This window comes from Carex rostrata, chromosome 2 (genome assembly GCF_964058835.1).
Source record: "Carex rostrata chromosome 2, lpCarRost1.2, whole genome shotgun sequence".
NCBI lineage: Eukaryota > Viridiplantae > Streptophyta > Magnoliopsida > Poales > Cyperaceae > Carex > Carex rostrata.
In genome coordinates, this window is record NC_135919.1 from 18,522,154 (window position 1) to 18,535,034 (window position 12,881).

The 12,881-nt window shown below is 41.2% G+C and overlaps 1 long non-coding RNA gene across 1 annotated transcript; it reads left to right on the forward strand.

The window, feature by feature from the left end:
- The first annotated feature begins 1,507 nt into the window (after window positions 1-1,507).
- On the forward strand, window positions 1,508-1,977 carry LOC144550671 (uncharacterized). Its single transcript, XR_013510532.1, has 2 exons — window positions 1,508-1,631; window positions 1,724-1,977. It is a non-coding gene; the product is annotated as an uncharacterized LOC144550671 (long non-coding RNA).
- The last annotated feature ends 10,904 nt before the right edge of the window (window positions 1,978-12,881 follow it).

The window sequence follows — 12,881 nt, forward strand, 5'->3', positions numbered from 1 at the left end:
TCTGCTTTTAAAAACATATAAATTGTTTATGTGCTTTCAAATGGTATAAATAAGAACTAAGCATAACTGCAAAATAAAGAATTAGGAACTGATAGAAATATACTTGACTTGGTCCCGTATATAAGTAAATTAGATTTACTACTTTGATATGAAATGTATAAATTAGATTTATCGCTTTCAAGGAACCGTGAAAGAACATTTGTCGTCAGGCATACGACTTTCACGTGCCCGTAAGAATGTCTAAAGTCAGTTTCAAGAACTGACTGCTTAACAAAGCTAAGCATGTGAAAGAGGTTCTGATGCCAAAGGAATACGAAAGGTGGACCCCTTTGAATGTTTCCTGACATACAGCTTTTAAAGATTGCTTGCACTATTAAGCACAAACACAAACCCGTTAATTAAGTAATATGCCCTTCCTACTCTGTCCTCCTCACATCAATGTTCATTGGTTGATCGGTCTTACTCAGCAAGCATCACCTTTTACCTTTGGTGGTCGAGGGTTATGTCCGACATATCAAACCAAATAGAGTGATATTACTTACCAATGATTTCCAAAACAATTTTGGGCTTAGGGAAATGTCTTCGTTAAAACACGTGATGTTTAATGAAACCAAGAATCACAAACAAGGTGTGATTAGCAAGGTTGCTTACCTAAAATAACTAATGACTGAGTCATGCGTAACAGCTGGCTTGTACATTAGTTAAAATAGGGATCTTGGTTCTACTACAAATGGGAATAGAACAAAATTGTAGTGGGAGTTTTATTATTTGAATAAAATATTACATGAACAAAGCTAAAATATTTACTTTTAACGTTGTAGAAATATGGCTAAAGAAAGCAACACTGAAAGCAAACGGATTCAATTTCACTGATTGGCTCCATACCCTCACTATTGTACTAAGGTGAGAAAAGAAATAATATGTCCTTAACACACCATACCCTGCTGAGGAGCCTAAAGCGGGCGGCACAACAGAGGATCTCACCAAGTACATCAAGCACAAAGAAGATGAGCTTGATGTACAAAGTCTACTGGTAGGAATTATGGGTCTTGAATTGCAGCGACGATTCATGGACACTAAATTCTATGACATGTGCCAACAGCTCAAGAACATGTTTGAAGAGTAAGCACGTGTTGAGAGATTTAAGGTGACCAAATCCCTACTTAGTCATAAGTTGACTGAGGGCGGCTCTGTCGGCACTCACATGCTTCGTATGACGAGCGATGTTGAGCAACTGGAGAAGCTAGATGCTTCGATAAGCAAGAAATTTGCTACGGACATTATCTTGCACTCACTCCCTCCCAGCTATTCGAGGTTCATCAAGAACTTCCATATGCTTGGGATGGATAAGAGTCTGCAAGAGCTCCAAGGGATGCTTAGGATCACTGATGATGGCATGAAAAAGAGCTCTTCTGTCCTCATGATCCAAGTTGGTGGGAGGAAGATCAAGAAAGTGGCTCCTAAGTACATGGGTAAGGGGAAACATATTCTTAAACCGAATCCTCCCAAGGTAAAGGTTTTTGCTGCCTCTGACTGCTTTTACTGCAATGTAAAAGGTCATTGGAAGAGGAACTGCCCGAAGTATCTGGCGGACTTGAAGTCTGGAAAAGCTTCCAAACCTTCATCCTCAGGTATATTTGTTGTTGAAGTTAATGTTGTTACTTCTATTAATGATTGGGTAATAGATACCAGATCATGTGCTCATATCTGTTCGAATATGCAGGCACTAAAGAATAGAAGGATGCTACGTAACAAGGAAGTACAACTCCAAGTTAGAAACGGAGCATTAGTTGCAGCCGTAACAGCTGGTAGTATAGAGTTGTATTTGCCCAGCGGGCTTGTAATGGAACTTGAAAATGTATATTTTGTTCCTAGCATTTCCAAGAACATCATTTCGGTCTCATGTTTAGAGACGAATGGTTTCTCTTTTGTTATAAAGGACAATAGATGTTCTATATATAAAGATGAGTTATATTATGAATCCTCTTGTATGATGAATGGTCTGTATATGCTGGAAATGGAAAAACCTGTGTTCAACATAAATAAACGACTCAAAACATCTCATGAAAACACGACTTACATGTGGCATTGTTGCCTTGGTCATATAAATGAGAAACGCATCAAGAAGTTACACTCAAATGGACTTCCTAGTAAATTTGATCTTGAATCAATTAACACACGCGAGTCTTGTTTACGTGGAAAAATGACCAAAGCGCCTTTCTCCAAAAAGGGCGAAAGGGCAAGTCACTTATTAGGTCTTATACACACTGATGTATGTGGACCTATGAGTACTTGTGCAAGAAATGATTATTCTTACTTTATCATGTTTACTGATGATTACAGTAGATACGGTTATGTCTATTTAATGAGACATAAGTCGAATCTTTTGATTAGTTCAAGGAATTCAAGACTGAAGTAGAAAATCAATTAAACAAAAGTATTAAGGCCTTATGATCGGACCGTGGAGGCGAGTACTTGAGTTTTGAGTTTAAAACGTACTTAAATGAATGTGGATAATCTCATAACTCACGCCTCCGGGGACACCGCAGTGGAACGGTGTTTCTGAGAGAAGGAATCGAACTCTGCTGGACATGGTTTGTTCCATGATGAGTAACGCCACTCTTCCGAAATCATTTTGGGGAGACGCACTAAAAACTGCCGCACGAACAGTAAACATGGTTCCATCCAAGTCAGTAGAAAAAACTTCGTATGAGTTATGGTTTGGGAAATCCCCAAATATGTCTTATCTTAAAATATAGGGTTGCGAAGTATTTGTCAAATGCCCGACGTCTGGCAAATTTGATTCCAAAGATGACAAATGCTTTTTCGTAGGGTATCCTAAGGAAACGAAAGGATATTACTTATATTACTAGTCCGAAAAAAATTAGTTGTTGCTCGTCATGGTGTATTTTTGGAGAATGAGTTTCTCGCAAAAGGAAGTAGTGGGAGTAATGTAATACTTGAAGAAATTCAAGATACATCACACAAATATATATCTGAACCAGATCATATAATCCCACCACTTGATACTTCGGCTGATGAGCATCTGGAAGTACCAAATCCATAAGTAGCTTTGGAAGAGGTTCTAGTCTCGAGCTCAAGTGCTTCGATGTAAGTTGAAGTAGAACTCGATCCTCAGACAGTTGTGGATGAAGTTCGACAGCCCAAAGAACAAGTGCTACGTAGGTCAACAAGGACAGTCCATTCACCCGAGAGGTACTTAGGACTGCACGAGGTCTCAGTCTTTGATACTGAAGATCCTCTGACCTATGCGGAAGCAATGGATAGGCCTGACTCTGATAAATGGCTGGAGGCCATGAGATCCGAAATATAGTCCATGTATGACAACACGGTATTGAACCTAGTTGTACCACCTGATGGGGTAAAACCCATAGCTAACAAGTGGGTTTTAAAAGAACAAGTGCTACGTAGGTCAACAAGGACAGTCCATTCACCCGAGAGGTACTTAGGACTGCAAGAGGTCTCAGTCTTTGATACTGAAGATCCCCTGACCTATGCGGAAGCAATGGATAGGCCTGACTCTGATAAATGGCTGGAGGCCATGAGATCCGAAATATAGTCCATGTATGACAACACGGTATTGAACCTAGTTGTACCACCTGATGGGGTAAAACCCATAGCTAACAAGTGGGTTTTAAAAGAAAAACAGACATGGATGGTAATGTCGGATTACAAGTGCATAATCCTATCGTGTAGTAGTGTCGGGTGTCGATCCACAGGGATAGATCTAAGTTATCTAACAATGTTAACACTAGTATAGGTTCTTCGAATTTGTTTGGTATGCGTGAATGCTAATAAAATAAAATAAATAATAAATGTACAGGTGCTTTTACAGTTTACTCTGGCGATGGTATAGGTGGAGATGCTAATTACTGTAAATCAAGTTTAGGGAGTCTCTAGGGTTTTGAACGAATTCCTTTTAATTAACTCAATACAATATTTATGGTACTCATGTAACCTGTATACGACACTGTCACTACTGCATACGGCCTCGCCTACGATCTTTTGTCACTGCCGCATGCGAGATAGACCTCAAAGCTATATTTGGAGCACTAAAAATAGACCTCAAAGCAAGGCAAGGCCTGCCACATATGGAGATTCATCATTTTAGAAGGTTGCTGTCCAACGGCTGAGATTTAATCCAAACTAGACAGTCCACGGATCCAATTTGTGTGCCCTTGCGGCATAGCCAAGGCCGTAAGGCACTGTACTTTTCAGTTAATTTTGTCATGTTGCATGTTGTGCACATCGTGTGAGATGTTTGCATACTCCATGTGTTGCCTTATTTTGACGCTTCCTTCAGAATCGGCCTAAATATGATATTTTTGCTTCGTTTTCGGTCTAAATTTGTAACTTTCTCCAAAACCTGCAAAAATAGCCTAAAAACACGTTTGTAGTGAATAATTCGGGAAAATGAGTACTTTACATACGTTTTTCCACTATTTTTCGTACTAAAAGGTAGTGATTTACGCTATATGTTTTGGTATTATCACACCCCCAAGTTTAAACTTTTGTTCGTCCTCGAACAAACTAAGTAAAAACTATGGTATATGATGACCCAAAATGTCCTCACACAGCATGAATTAGAAAATAAATGAAAAATACCTAAGCATAAGCTATATACAAAAAATGCCTACACAATTCCTAATATTTGTACTTGATGAATTTAAAGACAATAGAAACCTTTACATTACCAACATTTCAATCTCAATTGAAATAATCTTGAAGATGACTAATCCTAAAATAATTATGGTAAAAGATATCTCAAAATCTAATTGTTCGCACAAAAGTATGCTATACACTAAGTTTCAGGTACAGCGAACTATACCTTTTTAAACCGTGATTTAGCTTTTGAATTAGGTTGCAAGTGCACAACTTTCGTTCAAGAGTATAATCAGGTATCGATCCTCAGGGACGGTACAATTCTATTCTAGATCACTACTCATCCAGGTTAAGTACTAGAAATTAGAAGTTTGGTTTGAATTTGTTTAAGGTTTCTAAATTCAACAACAGAAGATAACGGAAAAATAAATGTTGGTTCAAATTGATTTAAAATGAAGTTTCCAGGGTTTCAGATTTCATCCTCAACCTTGTCTCTCTGGACCTTCACGCGACTCGCATGCTTTCGCATGCGACCCTTGTGACGCGACACGCATGCTTTCGCATGCGACCTTTGTGACGCGACCCGCGTGGTCCTCGAGTTTAGGGTTTAGGGTTTAGGGTTTTAGGGTTTAGGGTTTAGGATTTTAGGGTTTAGGGTTTAGGTGTTTAGGGTTTTAGGGTTTAGGGTTTTGGTTTTAGGTTTTAGGGTTTAGGGTTTAGGTTTTAGGTTTTAGGTTTTAGGTTTTACGGTTTTAGGGTTACGGGTTTAGGGTTACGGGTTTACGGTTTACGGTTTACGGTTTAGGGTTTAGGGTTTAGGGTTTAGGGTTTAGGGTTTAGGGTTTAGGGTTTAGGGTTTAGGGTTTAGGGTTTAGGGTTTAGGGTTTAGGGTTTAGGGTTTAGGGTTTAGGGTTTAGGGTTTAGGGTTTAGGGTTTAGGGTTTAGGGTTTAGGGTTTAGGGTTTAGGGTTTAGGGTTTAGGGTTTAGGGTTTAGGGTTTAGGGTTTAGGGTTTAGGGTTTAGGGTTTAGGGTTTAGGGTTTAGGGTTTAGGGTTTAGGGTTTAGGGTTTAGGGTTTAGGGTTTAGGGTTTAGGGTTTAGGGTTTAGGGTTTAGGGTTTAGGGTTTAGGGTTTAGGGTTTAGGGTTTAGGGTTTAGGGTTTAGGGTTTAGGGTTTAGGGTTTAGGGTTTAGGGTTTAGGGTTTAGGGTTTAGGGTTTAGGGTTTAGGGTTTAGGGTTTAGGGTTTAGGGTTTAGGGTTTAGGGTTTAGGGTTTAGGGTTTAGGGTTTAGGGTTTAGGGTTTAGGGTTTAGGGTTTAGGGTTTAGGGTTTAGGGTTTAGGGTTTAGGGTTTAGGGTTTAGGGTTTAGGGTTTAGGGTTTAGGGTTTAGGGTTTAGGGTTTAGGGTTTAGGGTTTAGGGTTTAGGGTTTAGGGTTTAGGGTTTAGGGTTTAGGGTTTAGGGTTTAGGGTTTAGGGTTTAGGGTTTAGGGTTTAGGGTTTAGGGTTTAGGGTTTAGGGTTTAGGGTTTAGGGTTTAGGGTTTAGGGTTTAGGGTTTAGGGTTTAGGGTTTAGGGTTTAGGGTTTAGGGTTTAGGGTTTAGGGTTTAGGGTTTAGGGTTTAGGGTTTAGGGTTTAGGGTTTAGGGTTTAGGGTTTAGGGTTTAGGGTTTAGGGTTTAGGGTTTAGGGTTTAGGGTTTAGGGTTTAGGGTTTAGGGTTTAGGGTTTAGGGTTTAGGGTTTAGGGTTTAGGGTTTAGGGTTTAGGGTTTAGGGTTTAGGGTTTAGGGTTTAGGGTTTAGGGTTTAGGGTTTAGGGTTTAGGGTTTAGGGTTTAGGGTTTAGGGTTTAGGGTTTAGGGTTTAGGGTTTAGGGTTTAGGGTTTAGGGTTTAGGGTTTAGGGTTTAGGGTTTAGGGTTTAGGGTTTAGGGTTTAGGGTTTAGGGTTTAGGGTTTAGGGTTTAGGGTTTAGGGTTTAGGGTTTAGGGTTTAGGGTTTAGGGTTTAGGGTTTAGGGTTTAGGGTTTAGGGTTTAGGGTTTAGGGTTTAGGGTTTAGGGTTTAGGGTTTAGGGTTTAGGGTTTAGGGTTTAGGGTTTAGGGTTTAGGGTTTAGGGTTTAGGGTTTAGGGTTTAGGGTTTAGGGTTTAGGGTTTAGGGTTTAGGGTTTAGGGTTTAGGGTTTAGGGTTTAGGGTTTAGGGTTTAGGGTTTAGGGTTTAGGGTTTAGGGTTTAGGGTTTAGGGTTTAGGGTTTAGGGTTTAGGGTTTAGGGTTTAGGGTTTAGGGTTTAGGGTTTAGGGTTTAGGGTTTAGGGTTTAGGGTTTAGGGTTTAGGGTTTAGGGTTTAGGGTTTAGGGTTTAGGGTTTAGGGTTTAGGGTTTAGGGTTTAGGGTTTAGGGTTTAGGGTTTAGGGTTTAGGGTTTAGGGTTTAGGGTTTAGGGTTTAGGGTTTAGGGTTTAGGGTTTAGGGTTTAGGGTTTAGGGTTTAGGGTTTAGGGTTTAGGGTTTAGGGTTTAGGGTTTAGGGTTTAGGGTTTAGGGTTTAGGGTTTAGGGTTTAGGGTTTAGGGTTTAGGGTTTAGGGTTTAGGGTTTAGGGTTTAGGGTTTAGGGTTTAGGGTTTAGGGTTTAGGGTTTAGGGTTTAGGGTTTAGGGTTTAGGGTTTAGGGTTTAGGGTTTAGGGTTTAGGGTTTAGGGTTTAGGGTTTAGGGTTTAGGGTTTAGGGTTTAGGGTTTAGGGTTTAGGGTTTAGGGTTTAGGGTTTAGGGTTTAGGGTTTAGGGTTTAGGGTTTAGGGTTTAGGGTTTAGGGTTTAGGGTTTAGGGTTTAGGGTTTAGGGTTTAGGGTTTAGGGTTTAGGGTTTAGGGTTTAGGGTTTAGGGTTTAGGGTTTAGGGTTTAGGGTTTAGGGTTTAGGGTTTAGGGTTTAGGGTTTAGGGTTTAGGGTTTAGGGTTTAGGGTTTAGGGTTTAGGGTTTAGGGTTTAGGGTTTAGGGTTTAGGGTTTAGGGTTTAGGGTTTAGGGTTTAGGGTTTAGGGTTTAGGGTTTAGGGTTTAGGGTTTAGGGTTTAGGGTTTAGGGTTTAGGGTTTAGGGTTTAGGGTTTAGGGTTTAGGGTTTAGGGTTTAGGGTTTAGGGTTTAGGGTTTAGGGTTTAGGGTTTAGGGTTTAGGGTTTAGGGTTTAGGGTTTAGGGTTTAGGGTTTAGGGTTTAGGGTTTAGGGTTTAGGGTTTAGGGTTTAGGGTTTAGGGTTTAGGGTTTAGGGTTTAGGGTTTAGGGTTTAGGGTTTAGGGTTTAGGGTTTAGGGTTTAGGGTTTAGGGTTTAGGGTTTAGGGTTTAGGGTTTAGGGTTTAGGGTTTAGGGTTTAGGGTTTAGGGTTTAGGGTTTAGGGTTTAGGGTTTAGGGTTTAGGGTTTAGGGTTTAGGGTTTAGGGTTTAGGGTTTAGGGTTTAGGGTTTAGGGTTTAGGGTTTAGGGTTTAGGGTTTAGGGTTTAGGGTTTAGGGTTTAGGGTTTAGGGTTTAGGGTTTAGGGTTTAGGGTTTAGGGTTTAGGGTTTAGGGTTTAGGGTTTAGGGTTTAGGGTTTAGGGTTTAGGGTTTAGGGTTTAGGGTTTAGGGTTTAGGGTTTAGGGTTTAGGGTTTAGGGTTTAGGGTTTAGGGTTTAGGGTTTAGGGTTTAGGGTTTAGGGTTTAGGGTTTAGGGTTTAGGGTTTAGGGTTTAGGGTTTAGGGTTTAGGGTTTAGGGTTTAGGGTTTAGGGTTTAGGGTTTAGGGTTTAGGGTTTAGGGTTTAGGGTTTAGGGTTTAGGGTTTAGGGTTTAGGGTTTAGGGTTTAGGGTTTAGGGTTTAGGGTTTAGGGTTTAGGGTTTAGGGTTTAGGGTTTAGGGTTTAGGGTTTAGGGTTTAGGGTTTAGGGTTTAGGGTTTAGGGTTTAGGGTTTAGGGTTTAGGGTTTAGGGTTTAGGGTTTAGGGTTTAGGGTTTAGGGTTTAGGGTTTAGGGTTTAGGGTTTAGGGTTTAGGGTTTAGGGTTTAGGGTTTAGGGTTTAGGGTTTAGGGTTTAGGGTTTAGGGTTTAGGGTTTAGGGTTTAGGGTTTAGGGTTTAGGGTTTAGGGTTTAGGGTTTAGGGTTTAGGGTTTAGGGTTTAGGGTTTAGGGTTTAGGGTTTAGGGTTTAGGGTTTAGGGTTTAGGGTTTAGGGTTTAGGGTTTAGGGTTTAGGGTTTAGGGTTTAGGGTTTAGGGTTTAGGGTTTAGGGTTTAGGGTTTAGGGTTTAGGGTTTAGGGTTTAGGGTTTAGGGTTTAGGGTTTAGGGTTTAGGGTTTAGGGTTTAGGGTTTAGGGTTTAGGGTTTAGGGTTTAGGGTTTAGGGTTTAGGGTTTAGGGTTTAGGGTTTAGGGTTTAGGGTTTAGGGTTTAGGGTTTAGGGTTTAGGGTTTAGGGTTTAGGGTTTAGGGTTTAGGGTTTAGGGTTTAGGGTTTAGGGTTTAGGGTTTAGGGTTTAGGGTTTAGGGTTTAGGGTTTAGGGTTTAGGGTTTAGGGTTTAGGGTTTAGGGTTTAGGGTTTAGGGTTTAGGGTTTAGGGTTTAGGGTTTAGGGTTTAGGGTTTAGGGTTTAGGGTTTAGGGTTTAGGGTTTAGGGTTTAGGGTTTAGGGTTTAGGGTTTAGGGTTTAGGGTTTAGGGTTTAGGGTTTAGGGTTTAGGGTTTAGGGTTTAGGGTTTAGGGTTTAGGGTTTAGGGTTTAGGGTTTAGGGTTTAGGGTTTAGGGTTTAGGGTTTAGGGTTTAGGGTTTAGGGTTTAGGGTTTAGGGTTTAGGGTTTAGGGTTTAGGGTTTAGGGTTTAGGGTTTAGGGTTTAGGGTTTAGGGTTTAGGGTTTAGGGTTTAGGGTTTAGGGTTTAGGGTTTAGGGTTTAGGGTTTAGGGTTTAGGGTTTAGGGTTTAGGGTTTAGGGTTTAGGGTTTAGGGTTTAGGGTTTAGGGTTTAGGGTTTAGGGTTTAGGGTTTAGGGTTTAGGGTTTAGGGTTTAGGGTTTAGGGTTTAGGGTTTAGGGTTTAGGGTTTAGGGTTTAGGGTTTAGGGTTTAGGGTTTAGGGTTTAGGGTTTAGGGTTTAGGGTTTAGGGTTTAGGGTTTAGGGTTTAGGGTTTAGGGTTTAGGGTTTAGGGTTTAGGGTTTAGGGTTTAGGGTTTAGGGTTTAGGGTTTAGGGTTTAGGGTTTAGGGTTTAGGGTTTAGGGTTTAGGGTTTAGGGTTTAGGGTTTAGGGTTTAGGGTTTAGGGTTTAGGGTTTAGGGTTTAGGGTTTAGGGTTTAGGGTTTAGGGTTTAGGGTTTAGGGTTTAGGGTTTAGGGTTTAGGGTTTAGGGTTTAGGGTTTAGGGTTTAGGGTTTAGGGTTTAGGGTTTAGGGTTTAGGGTTTAGGGTTTAGGGTTTAGGGTTTAGGGTTTAGGGTTTAGGGTTTAGGGTTTAGGGTTTAGGGTTTAGGGTTTAGGGTTTAGGGTTTAGGGTTTAGGGTTTAGGGTTTAGGGTTTAGGGTTTAGGGTTTAGGGTTTAGGGTTTAGGGTTTAGGGTTTAGGGTTTAGGGTTTAGGGTTTAGGGTTTAGGGTTTAGGGTTTAGGGTTTAGGGTTTAGGGTTTAGGGTTTAGGGTTTAGGGTTTAGGGTTTAGGGTTTAGGGTTTAGGGTTTAGGGTTTAGGGTTTAGGGTTTAGGGTTTAGGGTTTAGGGTTTAGGGTTTAGGGTTTAGGGTTTAGGGTTTAGGGTTTAGGGTTTAGGGTTTAGGGTTTAGGGTTTAGGGTTTAGGGTTTAGGGTTTAGGGTTTAGGGTTTAGGGTTTAGGGTTTAGGGTTTAGGGTTTAGGGTTTAGGGTTTAGGGTTTAGGGTTTAGGGTTTAGGGTTTAGGGTTTAGGGTTTAGGGTTTAGGGTTTAGGGTTTAGGGTTTAGGGTTTAGGGTTTAGGGTTTAGGGTTTAGGGTTTAGGGTTTAGGGTTTAGGGTTTAGGGTTTAGGGTTTAGGGTTTAGGGTTTAGGGTTTAGGGTTTAGGGTTTAGGGTTTAGGGTTTAGGGTTTAGGGTTTAGGGTTTAGGGTTTAGGGTTTAGGGTTTAGGGTTTAGGGTTTAGGGTTTAGGGTTTAGGGTTTAGGGTTTAGGGTTTAGGGTTTAGGGTTTAGGGTTTAGGGTTTAGGGTTTAGGGTTTAGGGTTTAGGGTTTAGGGTTTAGGGTTTAGGGTTTAGGGTTTAGGGTTTAGGGTTTAGGGTTTAGGGTTTAGGGTTTAGGGTTTAGGGTTTAGGGTTTAGGGTTTAGGGTTTAGGGTTTAGGGTTTAGGGTTTAGGGTTTAGGGTTTAGGGTTTAGGGTTTAGGGTTTAGGGTTTAGGGTTTAGGGTTTAGGGTTTAGGGTTTAGGGTTTAGGGTTTAGGGTTTAGGGTTTAGGGTTTAGGGTTTAGGGTTTAGGGTTTAGGGTTTAGGGTTTAGGGTTTAGGGTTTAGGGTTTAGGGTTTAGGGTTTAGGGTTTAGGGTTTAGGGTTTAGGGTTTAGGGTTTAGGGTTTAGGGTTTAGGGTTTAGGGTTTAGGGTTTAGGGTTTAGGGTTTAGGGTTTAGGGTTTAGGGTTTAGGGTTTAGGGTTTAGGGTTTAGGGTTTAGGGTTTAGGGTTTAGGGTTTAGGGTTTAGGGTTTAGGGTTTAGGGTTTAGGGTTTAGGGTTTAGGGTTTAGGGTTTAGGGTTTAGGGTTTAGGGTTTAGGGTTTAGGGTTTAGGGTTTAGGGTTTAGGGTTTAGGGTTTAGGGTTTAGGGTTTAGGGTTTAGGGTTTAGGGTTTAGGGTTTAGGGTTTAGGGTTTAGGGTTTAGGGTTTAGGGTTTAGGGTTTAGGGTTTAGGGTTTAGGGTTTAGGGTTTAGGGTTTAGGGTTTAGGGTTTAGGGTTTAGGGTTTAGGGTTTAGGGTTTAGGGTTTAGGGTTTAGGGTTTAGGGTTTAGGGTTTAGGGTTTAGGGTTTAGGGTTTAGGGTTTAGGGTTTAGGGTTTAGGGTTTAGGGTTTAGGGTTTAGGGTTTAGGGTTTAGGGTTTAGGGTTTAGGGTTTAGGGTTTAGGGTTTAGGGTTTAGGGTTTAGGGTTTAGGGTTTAGGGTTTAGGGTTTAGGGTTTAGGGTTTAGGGTTTAGGGTTTAGGGTTTAGGGTTTAGGGTTTAGGGTTTAGGGTTTAGGGTTTAGGGTTTAGGGTTTAGGGTTTAGGGTTTAGGGTTTAGGGTTTAGGGTTTAGGGTTTAGGGTTTAGGGTTTAGGGTTTAGGGTTTAGGGTTTAGGGTTTAGGGTTTAGGGTTTAGGGTTTAGGGTTTAGGGTTTAGGGTTTAGGGTTTAGGGTTTAGGGTTTAGGGTTTAGGGTTTAGGGTTTAGGGTTTAGGGTTTAGGGTTTAGGGTTTAGGGTTTAGGGTTTAGGGTTTAGGGTTTAGGGTTTAGGGTTTAGGGTTTAGGGTTTAGGGTTTAGGGTTTAGGGTTTAGGGTTTAGGGTTTAGGGTTTAGGGTTTAGGGTTTAGGGTTTAGGGTTTAGGGTTTAGGGTTTAGGGTTTAGGGTTTAGGGTTTAGGGTTTAGGGTTTAGGGTTTAGGGTTTAGGGTTTAGGGTTTAGGGTTTAGGGTTTAGGGTTTAGGGTTTAGGGTTTAGGGTTTAGGGTTTAGGGTTTAGGGTTTAGGGTTTAGGGTTTAGGGTTTAGGGTTTAGGGTTTAGGGTTTAGGGTTTAGGGTTTAGGGTTTAGGGTTTAGGGTTTAGGGTTTAGGGTTTAGGGTTTAGGGTTTAGGGTTTAGGGTTTAGGGTTTAGGGTTTAGGGTTTAGGGTTTAGGGTTTAGGGTTTAGGGTTTAGGGTTTAGGGTTTAGGGTTTAGGGTTTAGGGTTTAGGGTTTAGGGTTTAGGGTTTAGGGTTTAGGGTTTAGGGTTTAGGGTTTAGGGTTTAGGGTTTAGGGTTTAGGGTTTAGGGTTTAGGGTTTAGGGTTTAGGGTTTAGGGTTTAGGGTTTAGGGTTTAGGGTTTAGGGTTTAGGGTTTAGGGTTTAGGGTTTAGGGTTTAGGGTTTAGGGTTTAGGGTTTAGGGTTTAGGGTTTAGGGTTTAGGGTTTAGGGTTTAGGGTTTAGGGTTTAGGGTTTAGGGTTTAGGGTTTAGGGTTTAGGGTTTAGGGTTTAGGGTTTAGGGTTTAGGGTTTAGGGTTTAGGGTTTAGGGTTTAGGGTTTAGGGTTTAGGGTTTAGGGTTTAGGGTTTAGGGTTTAGGGTTTAGGGTTTAGGGTTTAGGGTTTAGGGTTTAGGGTTTAGGGTTTAGGGTTTAGGGTTTAGGGTTTAGGGTTTAGGGTTT